At 51.6% G+C, this 15884-nt stretch overlaps 1 long non-coding RNA gene across 1 annotated transcript; it reads right to left on the minus strand.

The window, feature by feature from the left end:
- Window positions 1-3856: 3856 nt before the first annotated feature.
- Window positions 3857-4582, minus strand: LOC138438362 (uncharacterized). Its single transcript, XR_011256302.1, has 2 exons — window positions 4333-4582; window positions 3857-4160 (listed from the first exon to the last, which is right to left on the minus strand). It is a non-coding gene; the product is annotated as an uncharacterized lncRNA (long non-coding RNA).
- Between the last annotated feature and the right edge of the window lie 11302 nt (window positions 4583-15884).

A 15884-nucleotide genomic window follows, 5' to 3' on the forward strand; every position in this document is an offset into this window, starting at 1 on the left:
GGTGGCTGGGCCCCTGCCCCCAGCCCCGGCCTGGCACAGAGCACATGCGCTCTCAGCATTTGGGGACGGACACACCCGCCACCGTGCTTAGCAGGGAACCAGCAGCGGTAAGCCTTGTTGCTGCCCCCAGGGGGCTGTTAGAAACCAGATGACAGCCCCAGAGGAGTTGCTTGGTTAGGAGCCATGCCAGCAGAATAGCCGGAAATGCAGTTTTGGCTCTTCCAGAAACGAACTCTTGAACCAGTCAGCCAGGAATCTTCTGACTATCACTAGTTAAGCCATCTGCCTGAGAAAGCTTTCCAGCCTCTAATGGAAAGTAACCTTGCAGTAGCCACTTGGAATCTTTGCCCAGCACAAGGTCCTTGTTCCTGATCCCTCAGCCTATACACGTCTTTTATTGTGTGCAACTCCTCAGTTTCTAACTGCTGAATTGGATGCTGCCTGATTCATAAATCTTTAAATAGAGGCACTAAGATTTTAAAATTTTACTCAGTTGAATTTTATTTTATTTTAATAGGGCTTATAGCTTCTTTTGGAGAAAGCACCCGACTCCAGTACTCTTGCCTGGAAAATCCCATGGACAGAGGAGCCTGGAGGGTGTGGTCCATGGGGTCGATCAGAGTCGCACATGACTGAGTAACTTCACTTTCACTTTTCACTTTCCTGCATTGGAGAAGGAAATGGCAACCCACTCCAGTGTTCTTGCCTGGAGAATCCCAGGGATGGGGGAGCCTGGTGGGCTGATGTCTATGGGGTCACACAGAGTCGGACAAGACTGAAGTGACTTAGTAGCAGCATAGCTTATTTTAAGATTATACTTGGCTTTTAAGAGATTGTTATAGATTCAGTCGAGCTCACTGTGAACGATGTCAGATTCATGATCTCTGAAGAAGATTTAGCTTCAGGACCAAGGGCCAGGATTGATCACTCAAGAGCGTTTGTGTAGCAGAGTTTTATTACAGTGGAAAAAGGTCAGAGAAAGCTTCTGACATAGATATCATAAGGGGTGCCCCCCTTGCTAGTGTTAGCAAGGGACGTATATACTTTTTACATTAGTTACGGGACTTCCCTGGTGGCTCAGAGGTTAAAGCATCTCCCTGGAATGCAGGAGACCAGGGTTCAATCCCTGGGTCGGGAAGATCCCCTGGAGAAGGAAATGGCAACCCACTCCAGTACTCTTGCCTGGAGAATCCCATGGAGGGAGGAGCCTGGTAGTCTACAGTCCATGGGGTCGCAAAGAGTCGGACACGACTGAGCGACTTCACTTTAAATCAAAAGAAGGTCTCAGGGTTGTGAAAGTTTTACCAGAGCCACTCTCACAAGTAACACTTTAGGACGAACAGGATCAGAGTTTAACAGAAGGATCCTGCCAGACCCATTCCCATAATATACATTCTGAGATATCAGGACTAATCAGAAGGTTTTCAGGAAGGAGAAACTGTCCCCAAGCAGATACACTGTTGGTATACAATCCCTAGTACGGAGTTTAAGTGGCTCAGATGGTAAAGCATCTGCCTACAATGTGGGAAGCCCAGGCTGGATCCCTGGGTTGGGAAGATCCCTTGGAGAAGGCAATGGCACCCACTCCAGTGCTCTTGCCTGGAGAATCCCATGGACAGAGGAGCCTGGTGGGCTACAGTCCGTGGGGTCGCAAAGAGTCGGACACGACTGAGCAAGTTCACTTTCTTTCACAGAGTTTAAACTGAGTTGTGTAATCATCAGTTCCGGGCCCAAAGAAAGAAAAACAAACAAACAAACAAACGTTTTAAGTGACTAAGACTAAGAAAAAAGAGGAAAAAAGGTGCTTGTCCTTTCCTCCTCCTTGAGAACCCCAGACCCCTCTCTCCTCGGGTACCCCTGGACTTCTTATCAACCTGCCTAGGAACTGACTCGCTCACTTTGAGTATCTCTTCAGCCTGTGAGCTCCATGAGAACATCAGGCCCTAAAGAGAAAAGACCTTGAGTAAATGTTATGATGACTGAATAACTGTAGAGATAAAATGACTAAACAGAGTCCAGGTGAAGGTTACATTCACTGAAGATTAGCTTTTTCTTCCTCCTCCCTCCCTCTTTCCAGAACAGAAGTTCCAGGGACCTTATATCACCCTCACCTCATATGGAACTCCAGTGGTCGGGGTGATTTTTAGCTTTTCATTTATTTTTACACTGGAAGACATTTCATGAGTGTACCCCTCAAAACTGAGAAAATTACTACTTGAGGGGCAGGGACCCTCCATGTTGTCTGAGTCGAAAGAGAACAACATGTTGACACAGGATATTGAGGAGACGGCCTGGGGCCCTGGGCAGCTGGGAGCAGGGAGACAAAGGCAGAGGGTGTTGTTCCCACCCCCCTCCTCCCAACATGACGCATGTGTCCCTCTTTGCACTTAATCACTCTGATTCTGATTATCTGGAGATTGACGTGTCTGCTGGCAGATGGCGTGGTCTCAGGTGACAGCATTAAAGGCCCCCAGACCTCAGTTCGGAGCTGTTTGCAAGACCTAGGACAAGTCTTCAGCGTCTGAGATCTGCTGCTTTTAACCCGAAGCATTGATAGCGGTACTACCTATGTGAGGGTCCAGAGGTTGAGGCATAGGTACTTGGGATTGGTCACTGGGAAAGGCTGCAACCCTGGGAAGGCTGCCGCTAGAATCCCAGCCTGGAACACGAGTGGTAAGTGCAATATCTGGATGAAGCAGTGAGGGTGTCAGCGAGAGACACGCAGCTGGTGCCAGGACCACACTGAAGGAGAGCACTGGGCTTTTCTCCACTCGCTTCCAGAGGGTCAGGCCCTATTGCCATTGGCCACATAACCTGAGTGATAACCACCTCCTGGGAACTCCAAGTCACAGCCTGATGGCTAGGCCTCCAGAGGGCTGAAGGATGTGTCAGGAACGGTTTGCCCACAGATGCTGGGCACCCCAGGGCTCTGACAGGGGCTGGTAAGGCTGGCATGGCAGGGTCCCACAGCACAGGGTATTGGGGTGCCTGGTCGGGGCTGCCACCATCTAGGGCCATACCACCGTGAAGGCACTTGCTAATTTCTGAGCTCAGAAGCTGAAGCAAAGTTGAGCGTGATTAGTAGTTGGTTGCAAGACCGCCTGGGGAGACCAGGAGCTGCAGACCCTCCTGTCCGTCCCTCCTTTCGTCTCTCTCACCCTCGGCCACCGCCCTCCACTGGCACAGATGGGCCCTTCTTTGGCCATTGGGAAGTGGCCTATTGTTGAGTCTTGGCCTGGGAGGGCGCTCTGGGGGCTCTGACAGTGGGTAGCACAGCTGGGCTGGTGCCCCCTGTGCACGCTGGCCGCTCTGGGTTGGGGGGCAGGTTGAGTGCCTACAGGAAGGCGGTACTTTATGCCATGGAACTGTGCGCATAAAATGGTTCTAATGGCGACGCTGGACCTCAGTGTATTTTCCACATTAAAAGAACTGTAGCGTGTGTGTGTGTGTGTGTGTGTGTTAAAGACTTAGGAAAGTTCTGAAGCCAAACAAAAAATTGGACCACGTGATAAAATAAGAATAAGCCTCAGAAACACGGCACCGTGTAAGGAGCCGGACCCAAATGGCCGCAGTTGCACAAACCCATGTGCTTGGAATACACAGAATAGGCAGTTCCATAAGGACGAAGGAGTGAGGAATGCGGAACTTAAAGTGGCTGATGAAGGAACACTAGGTGTCTTTGTAGGGAGATAAAATGTAAAATATTCTGGATCAGATAGTGATGATGGCTACACAACTATATGCATAGGCAATCACTACAATACAGTGCTCAAGGGAGAAGTTTTTGGTATATGAGATATATCTAAACTTAAAATGAGTAATTTGAATTTTTTTTTCAAAAGTAACAACAACCACATATTATCCTCCGTGCTTTATTTGGTTCTTTCTAAGCGCTGTAGACATAAACAAAGATGCCCGTGTCTCTGTGTGCATGCTCAGTCGTGTTTGACTCTTCGTGACCCCATGACCTGTAGATGGCTAGGCTCCTCGGTTCATGGAATTTTCCAGGCAAGAGTACTAGAGTGGGTGGCCATTTCCTCCTCCAGGATATTTTCCCGATCCTTTACTGTTTCTTCAGAATTTGTCTCCAGAGCAGGGAGTCAGCCACCACCACGCGCCTAGGCTGAGACTCAGGGCACACACTGGAGTGGGGACACGTTCTGGTGGGAAAAGGGAAAGCGTGTCCTGCTCAGAGCGTGTAATATGGGGTAGCCAGAGGCAGGCTGACAGGAAGAGGGCCGTCCCAGGTGACTGCTTAGATAACAGATTTGGTTTCCCCCATTTGGTACTAAATTGAAAGGAAGAAAAATAAGGAAGGTGGCAGTCACTGACCATGCACTGAATCCTGGAGCCCACTGCTGCGGAGGCTGGGGTCTGGTTTTCCAGGTCGGTTGCTGCTGGGCAGGGCCTCGTGGCTGGAAGGAGAGATTCCCCGACTTCCCAGTGTGTGAAGAAAGTTCTTCATCTCAACATTCTTCTCTAGTTGTCTGCAATTGGATACTCTGTGGATAAGCTTGAAACGATGTTTCTTAAATTAACTGCAAACAAAGGTAATAATTACGTTATTGTTGAGTAACAATGATAATGGTGATTTTCATTATAATTAATTTTAAGATTTCTCATTGGATACCTACATTACAGCAGGTTACCACATTAGTAGCAAGGAGCTCCAACAACTGTCGGGCCATCTGGTCGACCTCGCCAGAGCAGCCGCCCATCTGTAGGCTTTGTGATCCTCACACAGACGTATCCGTGTCTCACACCCGCGAAACAGCGCCTCCACGCGGACACCATTCTTCCCACCTCTGAGCCCGAGGAGAATAGAAGGGTCGCAGGGCGCCCCTCGCATAGATGCAGCCCGACCCGCAGGAAACCCGCCGGCTGAGTCCTGGGCCCGTCACCGGGAACCGTGGCCGCCTGGGAGCAGCCGCAGCGCCGCGACGGCAGCGGGACGCCCGTTCCCCCAGGCTGACAAGGAAGCGCTTCCGGGCGCCCTTTGGGGAGGAGGACGGGCGGCCCGTGGTCCCTCTGCGGGGAGAGGACGCACGTTCGTGAGTCAGGACTGTCGGGGTCCATGGGGGAGGCTGGGGAGACTGGACATGTCCGCGTGCGTCCGTGTGGTCCGCACCTCCGGGCGAGAGGGAAACATCGAGGAGGTGTGACCCGGCGGACGCCGGCGCCGGGACCTTTCCGGCTCGCGCTCAGCTGCCCCGGCGGCGCCCGCGGGCAGAAGGGGCCCCGCGGCGCGCCGGTCCCGGGCCGGGCAGCGACACCGGCCGGCGCCGCCCGCCCAGGCCGCGGACCTGCAGCCCGACTCTCCGGCGACAGCAGGCTCCTCCCGGGTCTCATGGCGCTGGCACCCCCGGCCCCTGGAGCTCTGCCCCGGGCTCGGCGGCCGAGCCGCAGCCTTCGCGGGAGTCGCCAGCGTTCCCCGGGAAGGGACCGGCTGGCGGCGGCCGCTGGGTGGCTCCCGACGAGCGGCGCACACGGCCCCGGGCGCACCCCGACCGCCGGGCCGCCCTGACGCCCCGCTTGTCCCGGGCGTCCGCCTGGGAGCCGGCTCCCGGCCCCGCAGGGCGCGGAGACCCAGACAACAGACGGGAGGGCGGGAGCTGGGGAGACCTCCCCGGGCAGCTGCGGGAGAAGGCGCGCTCCTCCGCGATCCCCGAGGGTCGGACCCAGGCGGCCCAAGGGCAGGTCCCTGCTCCCGGGCGGACTTGGGAATTTAGTGAGACTTAGACTGTGTGGACTGTAAAGCTGAAACCGTGAAAGGATTCGGTAAAAACATGCATGAATGACTTTTATTCTGTGGAATAAAAGAATGGACTCATGATACATTTTTTAAAGTCCAGAAGCCATCAAAGAATGAATGATAAACAGCCATAAACCCACCTTTTCATATTCCACAAGGAAGGTCCAATGATAACACATCAGCGTGGGAGGAACATTTGTGCAAATACTTGTGTAATAAGATTATTGATATTAGTATCAGTATAAAAACAGAACATTCAGGAAACAGCCATTAAGAGGGATCTGATAAGGGCATTTTTATCGGTACTGACTTGAAAGATCTGCGTGATGAACTGTTGGATAAAAATAGCCAAATTAGGGTTTCCACTGGTGTTAAGAGAAAAAATATACACATTTGTACATTTATCTTTTAAATGAACTAAGATGGAAAGGCAAATGAATTAGAACAGCTAAAGCAGTTTTATAAAAAGAATACAGTCTTTGCCATAGCTTGGCACCTGGTGCCAGAAAGAAGTGTCTTCAGAAACCAAGATGAGCCACACCGCCTGCTTTTCGGCCCCCTCCTCCTGTGGCCTCCAGGCAGGCAGCTGGCATCCTAGCCCCTTAAAGTCACTGCTCCACTCAGACTGACGCAGATCCAAGGAGCTGTTGGTATGACCTTGGCTCTGCAGACTTGGGCTCCTCAGCCTCTTGCCTCATCCTGGGAGCCCCCAGCCAGTCAGTCATCACCGCAGTCTTCCCCACCAGAGGCTACTGGCCCCACTCTGCAGGGGGCAGCCCTTGTCTCTATGAGATCCGAGCTGTTTTCCCAAAGGAAGGCTTTTCCCTTCGCACAGCAGCTGTGAAGCAAGCGGACAACTGCCTTTTTGCACCTGGACTGATCGTGCGCTTTGTCCTCACGTCTGGCCCCAATTACCCCCATGACGGTAAAAGAAGGACATTCCCTTTACACAGGTGGTGTGGATCAATGGGCACCTGAACTTTTACATCTGGACCTTTCATACGCATTTGACATGCACTTAGCTCCTAAAGACACGAGACAGAGGCAGGGTTAGGCCTCTTAGCATGGTTGGCTGCCGCGGCCAGCACAAACAAGAGTCGCACCTGCACAGGGAAAGAACGGAGCGTCCCCGCTAAGAAAATAAGAGAGAGACAAAAGATGGGGTTGAGAGGATCAGCCATTTTGGTCTCAACCCCATCTTTTGTCTCTCTCTTATTTTCTTAGCGGGGACGCTCCGTTCTTTCCCTGTGCAGGTGCGACTCTTGTTTGTGCTGGCCGCGGCAGGTGGCGCCCAACGTGGGTCTGTAAATATAGACTATTGCCATGACCAAAAGCAGCCAAAAGTTTCCACAGTTCTGTCTGATATATAGGAGCAGTGTTTACAGAAAGAATGGGTGGACGCTGTCCTCGATATTCGGGGAAATCAGGTGTTCCCCCAGGTGCCCAGTCCCATAAAAAGGTGGCATTGGCATTGTTGATGTTGTACACTGATGCGACCCGTGCTCGACATAAAGTCCAAGGAGTGTCTATTCCTATGCCGATGCTTAAATGTTTGTCACAAAACGGAATGTCGAGAGGTCCGGTTCCGTCACGGTACCATCTCTTTCCGGTTTTTTCATCAATGCCTGAAATAGTCACTCGAGGGTAGGATATATCAGCTGACACCTGTATACAGTGAGGATGCTGTGATTGATAAGAAAAGCACATAGGATATTGCGTAGTAAGACCATAAAAGGAGATATTGGCTTGCTGAGGAGAAATGTGAATATCTGATTTTCCTCCTAAAAGACTTGTATCATTGACATATACAGGTACTATTTCTTTATCCCATCCTAAGGATTGAATCATGGGCGGATCAGGAATGTATGCCCAAAAAACCGCAGCCGCCCCGTTTTGTATCCGCTGTAACAATAATAATAACATGATCAGTATATTAGTAGGTGTCACTGGAGGTTGTACATGAGCCTCATTCCAAGCATATCGCATCAACGCCTCAATCTGCCTCTGGGTAGGCAGCTCACTCGTGGGCTCGCTCAGTGTCATGCGATGCATCTGATATGTCAGGGAGTTCCTCCGCTGCGCGTACCAGCCTTTCCGGTATCCAACGCGGCGCTTCGGCATCCTGTGGAAAAACACAAACATGCCCTCGTCCCCATATTAATACAGGGTCTAGCCCATACCACAGATTGGTAAGTGGATCCTTCCATCGTACAAGTGGTTTTTTGCATGAGGATCGTTCTCCCCAAAAACGCTGGGCTGCTGAATTGCCTTCTGTGTCTAAAGTTAAAAAATTTAAAACATAGAGGGCATGATTTAAGGCGTTATGCGGTGAGGGGCTATACAGTTCATTCCCCTTTTTTTGTTTTAATAATTGATGTTTAAGGCGTTGATGGGCTCATTCCACAATGCCTTGTCCTTGTGGATTATATGGAATTCCTGTTTTATGATGAATTTGGAAAGAAAGACAAAAACGTTGAAAAGAACGGCTAGTATAACCAGGTCCATTATCTGTTTTAAGAAAATAAGAGAGAGACAAAAGATGGGGTTGAGAGGATCAGCCCCATCTTTTGTCTCTCTCTTATTTTCTTAGCGGGGACGCTCCGTTCTTTCCCTGTGCAGGTGCGACTCTTGTTTGTGCTGGCCGCGGCAGTTGGCCATTGCTTTCATGAAACACCCAGGGTCTCTAAGCAATGCCAGGGTGGCAAGAATAAAGAAGCAGCATGCAACCATTCAGGCCAGACACACACACACACACACAGGAGAGGCTATAGAATCCACCTGATCCTAAGGGAAAATGTAACTCTGGAATCAACCATGTCAATGTGTCATGCAGAAGTAAGATCACCTAAATGACCTGATTCTTTAACAAATTTTCAATTATTAATAAATATTTGCTGTCCTTGTGTTTATTCTGAGATTACTGAGTAAGGTGGCCAGTTTTACATTACTAAAAAAGATTTATTTCATGGGGCAAAATTTACTAAAACTTTACCTTTCTTCAACCAAAACTCCAGCATACCGTGTTTAAAATACCACTTTACTGAGCCAGAGCTGGCAAGTCTTCCTAAGCGGCAGATAGTGAGTATCTTAGACGGTCCTACGATCTCTGCGGCATCTGCACAGTTCCGTTATTGCAGCAGGAAAGCAGCCCCAGGTATCTTTACAGACGCTGAGACTTGGCAGCCATAGAATTCATATGTCTCACAACTTTATAACATTTAAGATAATAAAGATCATTCTTAGCTTGTGGGTCCAACCAGCACAGGTTGTGGTAGAATCTGACCCGGGGATGCAGGATGCTGTGGCCTGATCTATGAAACCTCAGTGGGACCGTTAGGGGAAGCATGCTGACAGAAACCGCCCAGCCTGGCCAGGCACCACGGTAACCATTTGCATGAGCTGTTTTATGACAGGAGGTCCTGGTAAGGAACACGGAACTAATAAGCCACCACCAACCGGAAGAGGTTGGGAAAGCTCAAAAGGAGACACCACATGTCTGACCACCTCCCAGAATCCTCCTCTCTGGCATCCATCTTGGCTGAACCAAGTGTGCACCACCAGGAAGGACTCTGAGTCAGAATGATTGGCTAAAGACAACCCGGAAACCAATCCCATCACCATAAAACCCGAGACTGCGAGCCGTGTGGCAGAGCTGTTCTCTTGGGTTCCCTTACCCTCCTGCTCTCCATGCTGGTGCCCTTTCCCAATAAACTCTCTTGCTTTGTCAGCACATGTGTCTCCTCGGACAATTCACTTCCGAGTGTTGGACAGGAGCCCAGTTTCGGGCCCTGGAAGGGGTCCCCCTTCCTGCAACAGTACCCCCTGATGTGGAACACCCGCTGTGTTTTCAGGAGTCAGTGACCTGTGAGGATGTGGTTGTGAGCTTCCTCCAGAAAGACCAGCCCTGTCTTGTGATGCTGGAGACATCAGTCGTCTGTGGGTGAGACTGTCACTATTTAATGGAGAATCATCCAGAGCAGCTTGGCGTGAGTCAACTCTCATCTCCCCATGCCTCTTCTAAGGCTCACATGGACCTGAAGGACAGTTACTATTAATAAATTATATTTTAAACTACCCCTGAAAGAGAAGACACTTTTCAGACAAGCACAAATGAATAAATGAATTATCAAACTTATTACCATGTTCTCAAGCAGTTTAATATTTCAGTATATGCGTTTTTTTTTTCTCTATAAACTAGCAGGTTCCATAAGGGTGAAGGATATCTAAGAAATTACATAAACAAGATCAGACCCCTGGGAAATCCTGAATATCTGTCTCCTTGACCTGAGAACTTAGGGCAAAACTTAGCAACTTCCCACATTTTAGCTTAATACTGAAAATGGGTTTTAGTGATATTTCCACTGAAAGTTTTCAATGCATCAGTTTAGCAGGGGACCTACCAGAGTGAAACTCATCTTCCTTGTGATAATCCAGTTACACCACACACGAGATGCCTGTGCCTCGAGGCTGTGCAGTTAGAAACTGCCCTTATTATCAGGAAAAGAGCACACATCTCAAAGCCAGTTATGTGTTTAGGGGAGAGTGGGGGGTGCGCGGTGCGGGGGAAGGAACAAGTCCATCTCCCTGGAAGGTAGAGGGATCACCTCCTGATTCACTGAGTCGGGAGCATCTATTTTCCACGTAGGTTTTCAGAGCCGCAGCTGGAGAGGACAGCAGATAGAGCTGAGCTTGGCTGTCCTCCCACAGAAAGGAGAGCTGAAAACACCAGACTTCTGCATGTTGGAGCAGCCTGACAAGGCTGCTGCACAGAAACCCCCTCAGAGCCTGATGTGCCAGTCAAGGTTGTGGACAAAAAAAAAAGTCCCCACCAAATTACAGCCAGGAGAAGTGTGCGTCTGTTCCCCATTTAGATGTGGAGTGAGGCAGCCCGGGGTTGGTCTGGCAGGGCTGTTCCAGAAAGCTCCACTCTCGTCCTAGGAATACTGTTCTGTCATCCCAGGGGCGTTTGCCCCCTCCAGGGTGGACCTGGAGCAGAATGGAGCTTCCCCTTCTCGGCTGACGTTCCCACAGCAAGACAGCAGGAGAAGGGAGAGCACACGAGGTTTCCCTCCATCCTGGAGGGAGAGCTGGTCTCACCAGCATCCCCGCTTCAGAGGATGCTGGGAATGTCTGTAGTCTCGGGCAGCCATGTGCTCAGTTCAAAGCTGAGTGTTCAGTCCCCCCAGGAGAGAAGGGGCCAGCCTCCTAGGAGCCCAGTGGGTGTCTCTGCCATGTTCCCCCTACCCACACCCTTCCCAGAGTTCTTGCTGTATGAGAGTTTGTCCTTCAAGTTGCATCAATTCACATTTCAGGAATGGGTTGAAAACCATGAGTTCATGGGCAGTTTTCATTAGATTTGCTGGTAGGTCATTGACTGAACTCCATTGCTAGCTCACAGAGTTTCTGTGGCCAGGGGCGGCACTGGGGCAGGCCATGTGGGTGAACAATAATAAGGTACCCAGTGGGAGCACCAGGGTGTCAGCAGCAGCTTCAAATCACAGGGGAAAGGAAAACATGGGGATACTCTTGAGGTCAACCCCCAAATAGTGTTGCTGGAAAATAACTACAATTAAGTAATTACTTCCCTGATGTAAAGAGCCTACCTGCAGTGCAGGAGACCCAGGCTCGAGCCCCGGGTGGAGATGTCTGGAGAGGGGAGCAGCTCCCCACTGTAGTATTCTTGCCTGGAGAACCCCGAGGACAGAGGAGCATGGTGGACCTATAGTACAGAGCGGTGCAGTCAGACCTGACTGCAGCTACAGCATGGGTGCGCACATACACACCTGAGCAAGAAGACTAGTGAAGACCAAAGACATCCAAAGAACCGAGGCCTCTGAAGAGCTTCGGGAGCGCTCGATGCCCAAGAGGTAAATGGAGGGTATATGGAAGGTGCTGACTGCAGCTCCCCCTACGGCTCTTCTTGTCTGTCTCCTCCCCCATTAGTAGGTCAAGAGCGAACCAGGGGCCCCTGAGTGCCTGGGCAAAGCAGAAGCCCGAGGGCAGGACCCCCCCTCCCTGGCCAACCCCCTTCCCTCTGTCCCCACAGCCCAGGGGCCCCAGCCCCCTGTGGCCCACGCCTCACACCGGTGTAAACAGGTGTGATCACTTCCAAAGAGTGAAGCGCACGGGCGCAGAACTAGCACCTCCCCGCGGCGCCCAGCCTTAGACCAACGCGGAAGTCAGGAAAGTGCAAGTGGGAGTTACCACAGCCTGCAACACAGCTTTTGCTTTCACCAGCGCCTGCAGTATACAGTTAGTCATTAAGTAAGCTTGTTCTAAACACAGGCTTTTAATTTAGAAATAGTGCTGTTTTCTACTTCTTCAAAAATGTAGCTTTGCAGCCAATGTTCAATTCCTCCCCTGTCTTCTTAACCAAAGCAGACTTTTTTTTTTTTTTTTTGCATCTTCAGAGACCCTGTCAGAGTGTTTCCTGAAGGTTAGGGGAGAGTTTCCTGGGTCACAGGCATCCCTTCCCCTGTTGCCAATCAGCACAGGTGTTTTACCATAAGCGCTGGTTCTGAGAGCACTCGCTGCGTGACTGGCTCGCATAGACCCGGAGCACTTTGTCCCCATCAGCGTCTGTGGCTGGTGTGGCCACTTGGAAGCAGCCCGGCGTCCCGGCCCCCACCCCGGGCGAGCCACCCTGCAGGCCCCTTCCCTCACCGCTCCCACCCCCAGGATCCCAGGGCGCTGGGCCCTCGGGGCCGCTGTGCACTCCTACCCGCCCCCTCACGGGTATGGACAAGTCATCTTTGTGCCGGTCCAGGAGAAAGGAGGTTCTGTCACAGCCCCAGGGAGACCCACGGAGGGGGCCCCATCCCCTCAGAGGCTCAGGACTCCTCACAGAGGTGCGGGGGATCGTCGTGGTGGCTGCAGGAGCCTCAGCGCCTGCCCTGTGGGTTCTCACCCACTGAACAAAGACTGCAAATACCTCTGGAAGTGGGGTGACTGCAGGATAGGTGAGACGCAAGTGGGTCCATTGTGGCGGAGAGGGGCTTCTAAGTTGCAAAGCACAGGCCAAGTCTTTTCTGAGCTGGAAATATGGACCGCTCAGAACCTGCCCCACCAACTGGAGGGATTGGTTGGCATGCTTGTTGAGGCAGTCTGAGTGTGGGCTGGAAAGGAATCTCCAGGCACAGCATTTCAGAAGGCAGTGGGTTGATTACCCACAAAGCAGAGATAATGTGGGCACTGCCATCACAGTGGGCTGAACTCCGGGCAGACCAGGGAGATTTGGCAGTTTTTGTGGGTTTAATAACCAATTTTTATAGCCTCAAGACAAAGAAAATTCCTGCTGTAGGGCTGGCATCAGGTGATTGATTAGGGAGCTATGAGTGTTTACTGGAGTGGGCATCTTTGCCTAATTGGGAGTCAGGAAGCTTGTTAGTGATGACTGGGTGTTTTGGCAATGGTTACAAAGGGCGGAGTTACCTCCAGAAGTGTCATTGGTTCTGGGCTCGGCTTCTGTGGCCAAGGGCAGGACTCACCAGTCCTGGGCGTAAGTTTCTCAGAGAGAAACGAGGAGATGGTGGAGGAGGAGAGCTCCCGGTGAGAGCCTAGACCTGACACCCATCCTTCTTGATCTCAGCACAGGAGCTGCGGGTTACTCTGCGTACAGCTGTCCCCAGGTCAGAGTGGCCGCCTCCTCCGGGCCTGATGTTCAATCTTGATTACGTAAGACAGATGCAAAACAAAAGAGTTAAGACCTACAGCAGGCTGTCGTCCTCCGACCCCTTCATTCACAGCCCAGGACAGTGCTTCGTGACACCTCCTGTCCCCACTACACGCTCAGGGCTCCCTCCCGAGAGCACGTTCATGGAGGCCCCACTTTGTTCCTGGCCCATTCCAGACACTGGGGCTCAGCTGTGGGTCAAGCAGGAGGCTGGAGACCCCAATCCTTATATGAAACTGACAGGCTCAGAGACAGAAAAAGTAAAATGTATGCCAAGTCCAGTGGTAATATGCACCTGGGAGAAAAATAAACTCAGGAAGTTTAGGTAAGTTTCAGAGTGTGTTTCGAGAGTAATCAATGGGGAGAGTGTTCTGAGCTGGGAGAGCAGCAAGTGCCAAGACCCTGAGGCCACCGTGGAAAGCATGGTCAGAGTTTAATAGTGTGGATTCTTTCATTTTTCTTGAGTCTTTTTCTTTCTCGTTTCTAGCTCATTAATATAAACCTGGGCACCAGTCTCTTGAATTCAGCATATTATATCGTGGTGAATCAAAGTGAAAGCTTCAGTGGTTTTGGATCAAGTGAGCACCTGTTTATTGAGTGGTCTCTCTGGACCCAGCACTCTGGGAGTAACCAGGAGGCTGTGGAATGGAAGTGACGGTCTCCCCCTTGACGACCGTGGTCAATGAATTTCCACCATGTCCTGAGGCCCCTTCCACTCCACTTTCTCCCCACCTCACCTGGGTCATGAATTCTGGTCCAAATGCTTTCATATCTTCATCCTCGGTATGTAATTCCTTCCAGATGTTTCTGACCCAAGATCCACCAAACTTCTCAAAGGCAATGCGGCCCCAAATGAGTCCACCCTTTAAGGGCAGCCACTAATTGCCCCGCCCTCAAGTCTCAGGAGTGGCGTCTGCCTCATCGCACCCAACACCTTCCACCATGATCCCACCACTGCAGGACTCCCCAGCATCCTCTCCAGCCTCAGACTGCACACTGACTCACCTCTGCACCAAGCCACTCCCCTCAAGCGGAGGGCAATCGCACACAGAACACCACGTGCGGATTGCCAGTAAAGAGGACCTATGCCCGAGCAGAGGGCAGAGAGGCCTCGCTGAGCGGGTGGAGCACAGGCCAGTGGGGCAGCACAGTTCACACGGCAGGTGAGGCAGGCGGCACACTGCAGCCCCTGCCCGCAGGTCTCCCAGGGGGGCCTGTGACCTCAGGCTCCCATCCTGGTGGGCTGCCTCCCTGTGTTAGAGGGACGCCCCGTTCATTCACACGGCAGGTGAGGCAGGCTGCACACTGCAGCCCCTGCCCACAGGTCTCCCAGGGGGGCCTGCGACCTCAGGCTCCCGTCCTGGTTTGCTGCCTCCTTGTGTTACAGGGCCCCCTGTTCATTCACTCACCTTGTGTTTTGTTTTGGCACCCATGCCAATCTTTGCCTAGATAACTAACTCACCCTTAGGCCCAGCTCAGAAGTTGCCCACTCCATGAAGACCTGCTGATGGCCACCGCTGCTTCGTGGTGCCTCTGGGCTCATCTGAAACTCCCCAGGGCTCTGACCGTGCTTGATTACCTCTCCAGCCTGTGAGATCTGTGAGGACACTGGACCAGACTGAGGAAGGAACTCAAACTGTGATGACGCCTCAGTGAGCAGAGAAAGGAACACCGTGCGCGCGGGCTCATCACAGGTCTCTGTCTTCTCCTCTGCCCTCTTTCTGGGACCAGAAGCTGAGGGGCCTTGTCTCACCCTCACCTCATCTGCCACTTCAGTAGTTGGCAGGATTTTTATTTTCAATTGAATAAAGAAATTTCATGACTGTACCCTCCTTGAGAAACCTCATTGAGAAACCAATGGCAGGACTCCTTCCAGATACCCGAGCCAAAAGAAGACATTCTCGGAACATAAGTTGTCTGGGCCCCTGGGCAGCAGGAAGTGGGGAAACAGATGGGGGCAGTCTTCACCATCTGCCACCGGGACACACTTGCTCCCTCTTTGGACTTAACCAACATACCTCATTATAATTAGCTGATTACAGCTGTAATTCAAGGTCTCTCCTTGGATGGTCTGTCTTTTGGAGACAGATTTAGAGGCTGCCAGACCTCACCTGTCCGAGAAGGCAATGGCACCCCACTGCAGTACTCTTGCCTGGGAAATCACATAGGCGGAGGACCCTGGTAGGCTGCAGTCCATGGTGTCGCTAAGAGTCAGAAACAACTGAGCGACTTCACTTTCACTTTTCACTTTTAGGCATTGAAGGAAATGGCAGCCCACTCCAGTGTTCTTGCCTGAAGAATCCCGGGAACAGGGGAGCCTGGTGGGCTGCCATCTATGGGGTCTCACAGAGTTGGACACGACTGAAGCAACTTAGCAGCAGCAGCAGCAGCAGACCTCAGTTCTAAGCTCTCTCTATGACCTAGGACAAGTCACTCTTCCCCTTGGATTTTCTGTTCCTA

The sequence above is a fragment of the Ovis canadensis genome, chromosome 3 (genome assembly GCF_042477335.2).
Source record: "Ovis canadensis isolate MfBH-ARS-UI-01 breed Bighorn chromosome 3, ARS-UI_OviCan_v2, whole genome shotgun sequence".
NCBI lineage: Eukaryota > Metazoa > Chordata > Mammalia > Artiodactyla > Bovidae > Ovis > Ovis canadensis.